The sequence below is a fragment of the Rhinatrema bivittatum genome, chromosome 3 (genome assembly GCF_901001135.1).
Source record: "Rhinatrema bivittatum chromosome 3, aRhiBiv1.1, whole genome shotgun sequence".
NCBI classification, from domain to species: Eukaryota; Metazoa; Chordata; class Amphibia; order Gymnophiona; family Rhinatrematidae; genus Rhinatrema; species Rhinatrema bivittatum.
This window is the reverse complement of record NC_042617.1, coordinates 115,347,550-115,361,660: the sequence shown is the minus strand read 5'-3', so window position 1 is coordinate 115,361,660 and position 14,111 is coordinate 115,347,550.

The window sequence follows — 14,111 nt, the reverse complement described above, 5'->3', positions numbered from 1 at the left end:
ATTACTAGTTTTCCCAGTTAGTTCCCAGTTCGCCCAGTTAAGGAATAGGACTTCCAAACTCCCCTAGGTTATTAGCCTCCCTTTCCCCCTGTTAGCCCCACTAACTTTCCCCCTTAAAACCCCACTGACTAGCCTAATTTGTTTTTGTTATATTACTTATACACCATCCACAGCAGTAATAAAGTTAAGTGGCCGGGAACCCCCCAGTGCGTGCTTGTGCGCTTAAATACATATGCGCACATTTCCTGTTAAAGTCCTGGAAGGCCCATGTCAGGCCCTTGTGGTGCCCAGACCACAAGCCCACCCCTTTTTGGGCTTTCTTACTTTTGTGCATACTGAGATATGTGCATGCACATGGGCGCCCATTAAAATCTGCTCGGTGCACACCGGCCAGACATACTCACGTATCTCCAGGTGTTGGCATGTGCTAGGCTTATAAAATTCACCTACATGTGCATAGTTTTGTCCCCTGACCTTACTTGTCCCCAGGAACAACTCTACTACAATGTGGGTAAACGTATGTCCCTAATTTTATCACTTAAATGGTGGGCATTTTTCAGAAAATCAATTTATGCAGTTAAAATTCCTTTTGTCCACTGAAATATCTTAAAAATATTACTCTCTTAATATGTATTTGCAGGAGATTCTTCCTCTAAATGAGGTCTGTTGGAGAAAAAAAGAAGAGTAAAGAAAGTGGTTGTTTTTGAACACAGGTATTCAATAATAAATGTAAAAAGAGGGAGGTTAATATTCAAAGTTGTTTAGTTGGATAACTCACAAGTTATCCATCTAAATGGCAAGTTTTTGTGTTTTTTTTTAAATGGCAAGATTTTAATATCCCCTTTTACTCATCTGACTAAAAGTTAGCCAGATAAGTCATTATCTGGGGTGAGGTTGAGTTGGCTAATTTAAGATGTGCCAGAGAGTAGGCCTAAAGTTATCCAGCCTTGTGGGATCAGATACCTTTTGCCTTAACTGGCTATATTCAAAGCTTCCAGCATTGTTCCCATAGCAATTCAGAAGGCACTGGGTCCAGATTGAGATCCCCGCATATTGCAATCAGGGCTGATGAATGACACAATTAAAGGGACCAGGAAGAAGGATGGTTGGTGTTGGGTTTGTGTTTGGGGGTTAGGGGTGAGTAGGAGGAAAGCCGGAAGGGTCTATTTGAACACATAAGTTGTGTAAGTGGAGAACAGGCAGAGGGAGGGGTAGGCTGGCATCAGACCACGTTTTCCCGTATTTTTTTTTTTTTCGCTGTTGGCCCCTAGGGGCTGAAAGAAATGTGATACCTGATGTTGTGCATTGCAGATCTTCGATGTAATGTTCTCCCTTTTTCATTCTGTAATGTCTGTTACCTTATATCATGCTGTTGTATGTTTATGGTTACAATTGAAAAACCAAAACCCAATAAACAGAGTTAACAAAAAAAACAACAACCCTTTAGAGGCATTTGGGAAGGATAGGGATGTTCAGTTCACTAGGGCTATTGGGTAGAGGGTGGAGGGTGCTTTCATTCGGGTCTGCAAGACCCCCGAGCTAGGGTTTTTAATTTCATTTCACACATTCACACTGGCTGTCCACATAAGTTATACAATCATATAGAAAGATCTTGGGGCAATAATGGCCAGAGAAAAAGGGATGCTAAGGTGCACAGGGGAAAAAAATAACTAGAAGAAATAAGGAGGTCATAATACCACTGTACACGTCATTAATAAAGCTTCACCTAAATATACGGATGATAACTTTAAAACAAGCCTGCACATACCCACATACGCATGTTTGTGGACGTGAGCACACATGTGCTAGAATTTTGTATTGTCCGAGCAAGTGGCGTGCATATTATATAAAATACACCTAGAGTTTGTATGTATGCTCCTAATTTTAAGCAGTTACACGTGGAAACGTTATTCACGGATTTTGCTTAGGACTTTCTGCTATTACACGGGCAAGTAAGCACATTTTATTACATGCGCGTGAAGGAAATTCCCAGTTTTACCAATTAGCCCACCAATTTGCCGAACCTATCTCTAGGTCATCCATACGCCTCTAATTCTTCAGCCTGGACTCCTCCCAGTTTGCCCAGACCCCTCACCCAGTCAGTTTTTGACTATAAAGAGTTTTATTCTGGCTTACACCTGATAAAGAGCAGAAGTATGCATAGGTAACAGCTCTATGCATGCTGCATTTGCAGGCTATAAAATTGGGATATATACGCATAAATGTTTGCCTTGCCCCAGAATGCCCTTGCCCCACCCCAAATCTGCCCCTTTTTGCACGAGCAAAATTATTCATGCACCAGTACTTACGTGTGCATCTGCAAGGTATGTAAAATAGCAGTAGTGCAAATAAGCACTAATTGCACACGCATCTGCTATTTTATGAGCCCATATCTCTTTTAAATTTCAACTTACTGTGTTACCTACTGTAGGCCATATCATAGAAAGGACAGAGTTAGTGTAGAGAAAGGTTACCAATATGGTGTGAGGACCTAAATATGTAAACCCTACAGGAGAAGAGAGATGGGGAAATATGATAGAGATGTAAATACTTGGAAGGAATACTGCACAAGAAGTAAACCTTTTAAATGGAAAGGTAGTTGTAGAACTAGGGGCCATTGATATGAAGCTCCAAGAATGTGATTTTACTTAATTTGTACTGTATGTGCTGCTTGTTTTATCCTATATTTATGTTTGTGATTTTTTGGAATCCGCCTAGAATAAATTTGGATGTGCGCGGAACTTAAACCATGTCACATAAACAAACAAACAAACAAACAAACAAATAAATAAATAAATAGAAAAACATAAGATCAGCATCAGGAAATAATTTTTCATAAAAAGGGTTGTAGTTACTATGGTTTTCATGGAAAGGGTCACAATTACGGCCAGATTTTAAAATCCCGGTGCGCCTAAATCCCAGGGTTTATGCACGTGGCAGGGTCGTACGCGCACCGGGCCAATTTTCAAACAGGCCCAGCCATGCGCGTAAATCCCAGGACACGTGTAAGTGCCGGGACCTCAAAAAGGGGCGGGCCAGGGGGCGGAGCTCCTTGCTGTCCTGGAGCCTCACTTGCCTGCAGGTAGGGCCCTGAAGTAACTTGCAAAACAAAAGGTAAAAAAAATAAGAAAAGGGTTTTAGAGGGTGGGGAGGAGAGGAAAGGGAAGGGAGGTTAGGGTAGGGCAGGGGTGGGCAATTCCGGTCCTCGAGGGCTGCAAACCAGTCGGGTTTTCAGGATATCCTTAATGAATATGCATGAGAAAGACCTGCATACACACTGCCTCAGTTGTATGCAAATCTATTTCATGCATATTCATTAGGGGTATCCTGAAAACCCGACTGGTTTGCAGCCCTCGAGGACCGGACTTGCCCACCCCTGGGGTAGGGGGTAGGAAAGTTTGCGTGCACGTATTTTTTTTTTTTTTTTAAATCTAGCCCTTAGTGTAGTTCTGTGACAATTATTAAGTTTTGCATGTAATAGAAGGAATGAGGTCCTAAGTTCAGTTCAATAAGATGAAATGCTATAAAATGCTGATGCTAATGAAAAAAGCCATGAGCTATATATTTGATGAAACTGGTGACAATTGTCTATAGCTCTTGAGTGCGCGTCCCTATGAAGATTTTGGAGCCAGTGTGAAGATTTTGGAACCAGTGTGAATATGGGAAGGAAAAAGAAGATCGAGCCCTGGATCTCCAATTGAGACGTCCATAGGGCTGTGGATCTCCAATTGAGACGTCCATAGATTGGCCCTCCGTGGGTATAAAAGGGGAATCCTGTCTGATTTTGAGGGATAAAAAAACAATGCTTTTAAGTTGAGATGAAGAAAAACATCACATGATACCTTCTGGTACAAAATAGAGCTTAAGGGATACATGACCTTGAGGCCTAAGATGGTTGATAACTGATACATGGTCTAAGGTGGTTGGTAGTGGGCTGTGCTATAGCATTATGATGTAAATTGGGAAATAAATAGATGATTGGGTTGAGAATGGTAGACTTAACCCATGATTGGTTAGGGGCATAGCAACTGAACATTAGAATATGATGTAAGGAAATACATAAGGAATTTGCAACATGCTGATTGGTTTTGATATGTATTCAATGAAATGTATGATTTACATAACTGATTGTAAGTGCTTGGAGATTCAGAACAGCTTTAGAGATTGCCACTGTTTCTCTTTTGATATCTTTCACAATAAAATAACAAAAAGGGAAGTTGTGGTCTGAAGTGAAATTTTTCTTTTAAATTACTTAATTTGGCCTTTGCCCTTAAAAACAGCCATTTTGGTAACAGGAAACATCAGACCTTGGACTAGGAGACTGGACAACCAAATGGCAGATAAAACTTCATGTGGAAAAGTTCATAGTGATACACGTATGGAAAAATAATCCCAATTATAGGCACATGATGCTTGATTCTATATTGGGAGTCATTACACAAGAAAAGGACCTTGGAGTCCTTGTGGACAATGTTTTGAAATTGGCTCAGTGCATAATGGCAGTCAAAAAAGTGAATGGAATGTTATAAATGATCCGAAAAGGAATGGAGGATAAAACAGAAAATATCATATTGCCTCTGTATCAAGCCATGGTGTGAACGCACCTTGAGTATTGTGTGCAGTTCTGGTTGCCCCATCTCAACAAAGACACAGCAGAACTAGAAAAGGTGCAGAGGAGGGTGACAAATATGATAAAGGAGAAAGGAGATGGAACATTATTCCTATGATAGGCTATGCAGGCTAGGGCTTTTCAGCTTGGAAAAGAGATGGTCGAGAGGGGACATAATAGAAGTTTATAAAATCAGAAGTAGAGTGGAATGGTAAATACAGAATTGTTATTTACCCTATCAAATAATTCTAAAACAAGGGGGCACTCCATGAAACTAACAACCCGCAGATTGAAAACTAATAGCAGAAAGGACTTTTTCACTCAACGCACTATTAAGCTGTGGAATCTGTTGCCAGCAGACATGATCAAAAGTGACTAGCACAGTGGGGTTTAAAAGAGGTTTAGATAAATTTGTGAAGGAAAAGTCCATAACACATTATTAGCCAAGTAGACTAAAGAAAGTTATTGCTATCCCTGGGAGTGAGTAACAGGAATTAGATCAACTTTATGGGATCTGCCAGGTACTTGTGACCTGGATAGGCCACTGCCAGAGAGAGAATACTGGGATTGATGGACCTTGGTCTGACTCAGCATGACAATTCTTATGTTTTTATGTTCTTAAAAGAAAGAACAATATTCAAACAGTAGTAAGAAGCAATAAAATGCAGGATGAAGCCCAATGTGGGCAGAATCAGTTCTTGCCCCTCTTGAGGCTGCAGTGACCTTTGCCCCTACTATAGTATTTAAATGATGATTCTGTAGCTGAAGCAGGTTCAGATGATTACAGTAGGTGAAACCTCTAGGTCCATTTCCCAAGACACTGACTTAATGTGCAAGAACACTATTCAGACAGAATTAAGAAGCAGTAAATATCAGGGATAAGAGAAGTGGTATGACTGTTCTACTGTATATATTAGGAGTTGCCAAAATAGTTTTTCATAAGGGAAAGACAGCTTTTTGCATGGAAATTAGTGTAGAATTTAAAAATAAGCAACAATTGTGAAAATGTTTTGGGGAATAAATTTGACTAGAATTAGAGAAGAACATTTGTTCCAGCTTGCTTTCCTATTTTTTCAAAGTGTTAATTTTTAAAGTTCCAAAATAACTTCTTTATAAATGAATGGGAACTGCATGGTCATGGCAGCATTTCAATTCAAAATTACTCCTGCCCCCAATTCAGCATGAACATTGTTGCAGCATGAGAAAAATTGGTGTGAGGTGCAAGGATATACAGGTATTTGGACATTTCTGTGGTTCAAGAATTTTTTTAAATGAATGACTATCATTATGTTGATCTGTTTAACCCTGCTGTAAATTTCAAACCATTATATAAAGTGGGTTCTCCTAGGACCAGGTAAAACAGAACAAATCACAGATCACAAGAGAATATAGAAGAACCTCTTCTGATTTGAATCTTAAAACAGCACGCCTGACACAATCTAATCCAGAGTTTACAGAACTTTTCATGAACCTCAACAAATTTTATCAAAAAAATTAAACTCTGAAGAAATTCTTCAGTGTGTTTGAGATCAGAGTTCGGTGATGTCCAAGGAAAACTGGATTTTCACAAAAAGGGCAGGCGAAGATATCTCTGACTTGGTGATCTAAAATGGGTCAAAACTGACTTATCCAATCTTATTGATGCTACACAGGTGGAAGGCAGTAGGGATGTATTTTAGCAACATACTGTAATTCTCTATGAGAAGAATTTTCAGGCCTGAGTCCACACTTCACTGAACTGAATAGAAATTTGTATTCTGAAAGTGAAATAATGATAAACATGCAGTAAAGATTTATTTTTACTCATTAGTGAAGACTTTGTTTAATGTCCTTCTGGTTTTGCCAGTCAAATTTAACTCAAGATTCAAAAAAATCATTCCATGTACACATACCTTCATGACTACTAGTATTCTCTATGATGCACACAGTGGAAGAGTAAATAGTAAACTAGTTTATTAATATTTATTAGTTTTTTTTATTGCACTTTTATAAAGCACTGATAGTGTGCATAGTGATTGCCATAGAAAAGAAAGTAAAGTCAATATAGAGATAGTACAAATGCTTAGGGGCAGATATTAAAAGCCCTACGCGCGCCGGGCCTATTTCCAAAAGGCCCGGTGGTGCACATAAAGCCCCGGGACGCGTGTAAGTCCCGGGGCTTGAAAAAAGGGGTGGAGCATGGGTGGGGTGGGGAGGGGTCGGGGCTGGATCCTCCAAGCACAGCGGCCTTGGAGGGAACGGGGAAAGCCAGCTGGTCTCTCCAAGGGCTCGGCGCGCTCAAGATGCACTATTGTGCACCCCCTTGCGCACGCCGATCCCGGATTTTATAACATACGTGCGGCGGTGCATGCATGTTATAAAATTGGGGGTACATTTGTGTGCCGGGTTGCGTGCACAAATGTACGCCCATGCGTAGGTATTAAAATCCAGCCCTTAGCATAATAGGTAAGGGAGTTATCTACCCAAAGATACTTGGGTGATACTGGGAGCCCCTGGTTCAGTAGGAGCAATTCTAATATGATTGAGCTCTTCCTTGACCAGGACCCATTTTTATTCTGCCTGGCATTATTATTTAGATTTTATTTGTCAGGTTAGTAGGGCTGTAATAAGCAAGAAGGGCTTTGTAGGGTTCAGACAGGTGTAGAGGTGACTGTGATGAAGGTGATATGAGCAAGTGCAATGGGGCTCACTGATTAGCTGACATTATAACTGTCCCTCCTCCTGCCTTTGATTTTGTTTCTTGATGGGTTGCATTTTGGGAAGTATTGTTTGCAGTGTTTGGGGATATTATCTCAACTAGCGTGGGGTATAACCATTTCAAGACCCCAGATATTTGCTTAAAAGCATATCAATTTCAGCTGAATTTAGAGGTACTCCAACTCTCTGAATAACACCACCATTAATTAATGGATCTTTAGAGACTCCAACAATGATTTTTATACCTTGAACCTAGTGACACCACGGGTGACAGGGTTCCTGATTCAAGTGAGTATAGTTACCTCATCATGGCTAGATCGTCACTGACTAGTCAGGTGCCTGAGTTCGGCAGCAGATTTTTACTGGACTAGTAGCCCTAGGATGGACATGGTTTAGCTAGTTGCCATGTTCAGATAAGTGTTTTATGCCATGCATTGTTTGGCTGATCTGTGGGCAGGAAAGGGAAGTGAACTGCAACTTGATATGTATGGGATTTTGTCATTCCTTTCCTTTATTTTTGCTTCTATATTTTGTTAATAAAGCTGTGATTCCACTTTATATGTTTGTTTGGATTTTATCTGGGTGGCGACTGAGTCAGTAGAGAATGTGAATACCTATCTTAGAGGATGGAAGCAGATAATATAAATCCACAAAATTTCAGCTTCCATCTTCCTTAGCTAGTACCTAGTTTGTCACACAGTGAACGACAAACGTTTACTATCTGAGAAAGAGAGTTGAAATGTTGATCTGTATTACAGCAGACTAATCTGTTTATCAGTTACTTTCATTGTCCCCATATTTCTTATTCCTTTTATTTGTGATTCATTCGTGTCTTGTAGAATGTGTTTTGCACTGAACAAAACACACACACACACAAAAACATAGGCTGAAAATACTACTATAACTGTGGCCACAATTTTAGATATTGTGAAGGTGTGTAAAATTATTATAAAAAAGTAAATCCCCATGCAATTGAGTCAAATACGTCCTAGCTGCTGTTGGCTGATTTCCTCCAGAAAAATGTGGTTCTTTATGTGGCTTGGGACTTTCTCAAAATACTGCAGAGGCCTCATTTTCCAACACTGTATATACATTGACAGAATTTCTCAAGGACACAAAAGAGGCACTAAGGTAATATATGCAACCTTGAAAGATTTGCTTTCATTTACTTTTTTAAACAGGATGACAACATATATTGGTATAAATTATTCACTTTTACTCAGTGCTTTTATCTTGGGGAACAAAGGGACCAGAAGTCTCCCTCCTCTGCCTATCCCAAGCCCTTCACCTCCTCCTATCTCCCCTCCCCACAACCATCACACACTAATTTCTTCTTCCCTCTGACCCTAGCACCTCACTGACCCCTAAGCTCCCCATGCATATCTACATTATCTCTGCAGACCAACCCCCCCCCCTCCTCCCCCCACACACACATGAGGACAGAAGCAGTTATAGTACTTTGTGAGTGAGTTCAGCATGGCCATGAACTGAGTCAGTGAGCATTTTCAAGTTCTCCCTCCTGACCCACACAGAAGCTGTGAGTGGCCATTGTGGAGTCTGTATTTGTAAGCATACGTGTACTGTCTCAGACTGCAGGCCATGCCATAATCACTTACAAAGTACCACCACTGCTGCTAGTTCCAGGACCAGTCACTCTGGAGCTTCATAGTCAGTGAACTCATCAGGGTGGCCTAGGGAGGGAATCAAGGTTAATGTGGGATGGGAGAAGAGGGCCAGCAATGACAGTGGCAATGGTGGACTGTGATAGGGGCCTTGTTATAAAACCTACTTTATGCATGAAAGTAGCATTTTGAAAATAAGTTAGAGGCCAGTGTTCATAAAAGAATGCATGTCACTCAGGGCCATGAGAGAGAGAGAGAGGAGAGAGAGAGAGAGAGAGAGAGAGAGAGAGAGAGAGAGAGAGAGAGAGAGAGAGAGAGAGAGAGAGAGAGAGAGAGAGAGAGAGCACACCTTCCTATAGTGCCTATGCCCTAGACAGGTATTTGTATCCCTATGGGAGGGCCACCTAGTAACTCGAGGTGGGGATTAGGTATGAGCATAGGGGGTTGGGGGCCACTTTCACATTCAACATGAGACCTACGGAAAGAACAGTGGTCTCTAGTGAAGATTTGCTGGCCGTCGGAGTGAGGACACTCACTCCAAGAAGAGATTTGGGCAACATTCTCTCAACCTAGCTTGTTGTATCCATCAAGCTAGGTTGAGAGAATGTTGCCCAAATCTTTTCTTGGAGTGTTGTAGGCCGTTACTCCACCCCCTGAATACTATGCTGAGAAGAATTGTTTCAGGAATCAGAGTTGGGGCACATAAGCAATTTATGTGTGTACAATGTACACACAGAAATTACCACTATGTGGGCTGTTACAAAATTACACTTTAAAAGGTTCTGGTACACGGTTCTAATGTGTGCCACCAAAAAAACAAACACTGCTTTTTCTAGAACCGACAACATTTCCAAGCAATAATATAATCTCTGTGAGGAACTATTTTTCAATGCCTAGAGATCCTTTTAGATCTCTACCAGGAACCTTACAGAATATTCCATTTGTGTTAAGAGAAACATAATACTAGTGTGAATAGTTGGGCTCACCCTGGTAGGAGAGAGTATATGGTAGGCTCCTTTGGTGTATAAAGCCAGCTCACCATTTTGCTGGTTAGATTTTCTGTTTTTATTTATTTTATTTTTTTTTACATGGTTGTCCCCTGAACTTTCTGTTGATTAAGTTTCAATGCCTCCCTATCCCTTTTATATTTTTATGCTGATTTTTGTAAGTTGAGTACCCATTAACTAGGGACTCAGTTACTATTTTTTCGTTCTAAGAACATTTGGACAAGGTTCCTTTTACCAAATAGGAAGCTGAGATTATTGGGATCTGTGGAGAGGGATGACGTACAGCCATCCAGAGAAGAAAGAGAAATGGGAGAAGTGAGCTGAGATGGACTCCAACAGGGCCCATGAAGATTTGGGAGAAGAGGCGTAACAGTAGTATAGCTCTGAAACCTGAAGTGAGAAGAGGAAAATAACAGAAACCATTCAGGTATTGTGAGGAGAATAAGGAGTGTGAGAAGACAACATGGAGAGGTAAGAGATAAAAGAGTTATATATGAATAGACATCTAAAATTGGAGTTCATCTTTAAAATTTCACCTACATTGAGAGAGAAGCACTAAAACTTGCCTTATACCAGTGAAACATCAAAATAATGGTGCGGTGCTGGGTCTGTATGCGAACACCGCCGATAACCCGGCACCATGCCTGGAACACCAGAAAAGAGCAGGGATTTGGCCTTACCTGGCCCTGTCGCGGTGTCATCTCTAGGATGAGCAGTGTCGCTGCCACACGATGATGCCGCTGACTTGCCGATGTCGCCCGCCCCGCCAGCATGGGCATGAGCAGTAGAGGCCACAAAGCCCGTGGAGGTAAGGGCAAGCAGGGAACAGGGGAGGTCCTGGCAGCAGTGACACGAAGCCAGGGGTGGGTCAGGATGACATGGATGGCTCATTGGGCCGTTTGAAGCCCGGGACCATCCCAAGGGGTGGAGGCAGCCACTTGGGGAGATATCTTGCTGGTGCGCCCTACCTCCAGCCCTTTTGGTTCCTCCTTCCTGTGCTGCTGCCTTTGCTGAATCAATTGGCTTTACCATCTTAAACTTTAAATGAGATGTTGAGAAGTCTCAAATTTATTGCGAAGCTTCTCGTGTACCATCTTTAAATGAATTAATTAGCTGTAAAGACTATTTTCAATTTTTCATCATTTCAAAACATTTCAGTAAAAGTTATGTTGAAAACCAAGTCAGCTTCTAGGGTGCTTTTTACTACATTGTGGCTTTAATGCTCATCAGTGCTGTTATCATCACTGCTGTATATAAAAACTTTGAACTGGGGCATAAGTGTTTGCAATGCTAAGAGCCTTGAAAATTAACTTTCCTCGCATTTAGGGAATCCTGGTTAATAACATATTGGACCCAGGGAAGTTTACCATCAAGATATGGCTTCTGGATGCACTATCCAGGATAAACCAGCCCAGGGGTTACAAATGCTATTTGCGTACTTGCACAGAGACTGTACAAACTGGTTGAACATGATTATATCATCAAAAATGCATTTATTGAAACAACTCAGGGATTATGCCTTGATTCAGAAATACCAAAACCATAACATTACATGGATTACCCAAAGGGCAGCTGATGGGTCAAAAAGTAGGTGGTGTGACAAGCACAATTTCCCTTGTCTTCCCTACCAACACATGGTACACCTCTCCGGCTTTCATCTTTCATTTCCCCTGTTCCTTCTTGAACTTTTTCTTCTCCCTCTGTTATCATTCTCTGTTACGTTTTGCATCTCTGGTCTCTTCATTCATTTTTGGTGGTATGACCTAGCCTCTATATCTACATGAGCCACCATTGGATTATTTCAACAATGATACCACTGCCTTTCAGAGATCTACAACAGAAGGCTCAGTACAGACTTTTCCCATGGGATCTTATCACCCATATGAAATAAACAGTGATTTATACAGCAAACAAGATATATTTATGTAATCATATTGGAACATATATTTATTTTTTCTGGCATTCATCTCTATATGTGAGAGGTATGCCTGCAGCAAAGATCTGAACTAGGGTCAGTGCTTGTAAATGGATTATTATACCAACACTTATCACGTATTGAAGCTGTTGACTTATAATTGCTCTTCAAATGTAAAATGGTTAGTTTTAGTATACTCATAAAGATAAAAATCAAAACAAATCATGGCAAATAAAAACACAATCAAATGAGAATTCTGATCAAGTGGTGCCGAATATGAGTGTCTGTGACCCAGTGAAGAGATATTACACTAGGACCTTTCAGACTCTTTGGATGAGCTGAAATACGGTAATGCTGGGATCACCCTAAGATGTGCTGGATTTTTTTCATTGCAATCAATTTGAAAGATATGGTTTGGAGTTTTATTAGTATAATCCTTGGGCTAACAATATCCAATAGGGCCCCAGGAACCACACCTCAAACACAGTCTGATATTAATTGCAATATGGTGGTCCAGAATTCCCAAAGCGAGGGGACTTCTTCTGGGCCCCGTGCATTGTTCAATTTTCACTCATGCATTAAAGTAACTGGAAATCAACACTAAAGATCTCATAGAGGTAAACAGCAGTAATAAGCACACTGGGAGATGTTGTGGTTTTCAACTAAACTTTTACTGGTGCATTTTAAAATTAATGAACAATTCTTTACAGCTGCTGTTATTTCCAAAGTCACTGCTACATCATCAGATCTTAAATACATTTGTGACCTTCTGTTCTCAACAAGGTTATTCTGATATTCAAACTCATTCCAACTAATCATTTTGAAAGTTCTCCTTCAAATCACTGGGGCAAATTATAATTTGCCTCCCAGTAGATGGTGATTGTAGCATTATGCCAATTTAGATGTGCCTCATGGCAAAAGTCCAAGTTCTCATAACTCTCCTGAAATTCTTCTGTCTTCTCCTTCTTCCTTTATGTGGTACCTGATAGGTACCAATTCTGATCCTCTCTTTCTTTAATCTTCTTGAGATGATAGTGTACTACATGGGGGTAACATGAACCACCTCTTCCTCCCACCTTTGACTCCTTCTCCCTGAGGATGAATGAAGATTTATCCCTCTAAAGGATACTGATGATCCTATGGCTCTTTCTCTGTTTAAGGTTTATTGTCGTTTATATACCGTTGTCTCAGCATAGCCTTCACAGCGGTTAACATTACATTAAATATACAATAAAAGAAATTACAATCAATTATAATAATAAAACAGGTAAAATTTTAAAAGAAGTTACAAAAGAAATAAGTTATTAAGAAAAAAGCATCTGAAGCCATAAATATGAAACCAATAAAATACTAAAAGCATAAAATATATACTTCCAGCATTATTTAACGGTTAAAATAAAGCCACCTGTGGATGTACAATTAAATACGTATCTGTTTCTCATCTTCGCTATAGGCCACATGGAACAACCATGTTTTAAGATCTGCTTTAAATTTATTTTTTTCCTGCTGCATCCTGTAAAAGATACCTTCTTAATATTCAAAAATCTGTGTCCCTAGGTCCCGGGCACTCAGTAAAACAAAAAGAAAGTCCTCTAAAGAAAAAGAGAAACTAAACCAGAGGCAGGAAGGGTGCAAAATGTCCTCCTCTCACAAATGAAACCCTTCTGAAATCAGAGCAGAAAACTTGCCCAGATCCCCATTTTATGGATCCAAGAGGCTTTTCCCTAAATAAAGACAAACAGGGAACAACAAGATACATGATGCCCCTAGAAATTCGATGCCTTAAGATGGTGGTGAGAATTTATATAAACTAGGAGCTAGCCAGCAAGCTTTCTCATGGGCAAGGGAACACCCTCACTATTACTAACTCTGTCTCCCCTTTTTTGAAAGGTTAAATCATTACTCTGGGGGAGATATCTTTTAGGCTCTCTGCACTAGAACATTGTGGGGTCAATAATTGAAGAATTTTGCATGGGTAAATGCATGTTTACTTGCATAAAAATTGCCACTCCCCCAAAATGGGTAAAAGTATGCACACTGCTCATATTTAGCCCCATTTTCAAAGTCACCAAATGCATGCTTAAATAGGCTTGCAAAGATTTATACAAGTATTTTATAAACTTAGAGGTAGATATTTAAAGATCAACATTTAAGTAAGTTAGCTGAATAAGATTTATCTGGCTAAGTACTTATCTGGAAAAATGGCCACTAAATCCAGCCAGATATTCAACCACCACCATTTATCCAACTAAGGCCTGGAT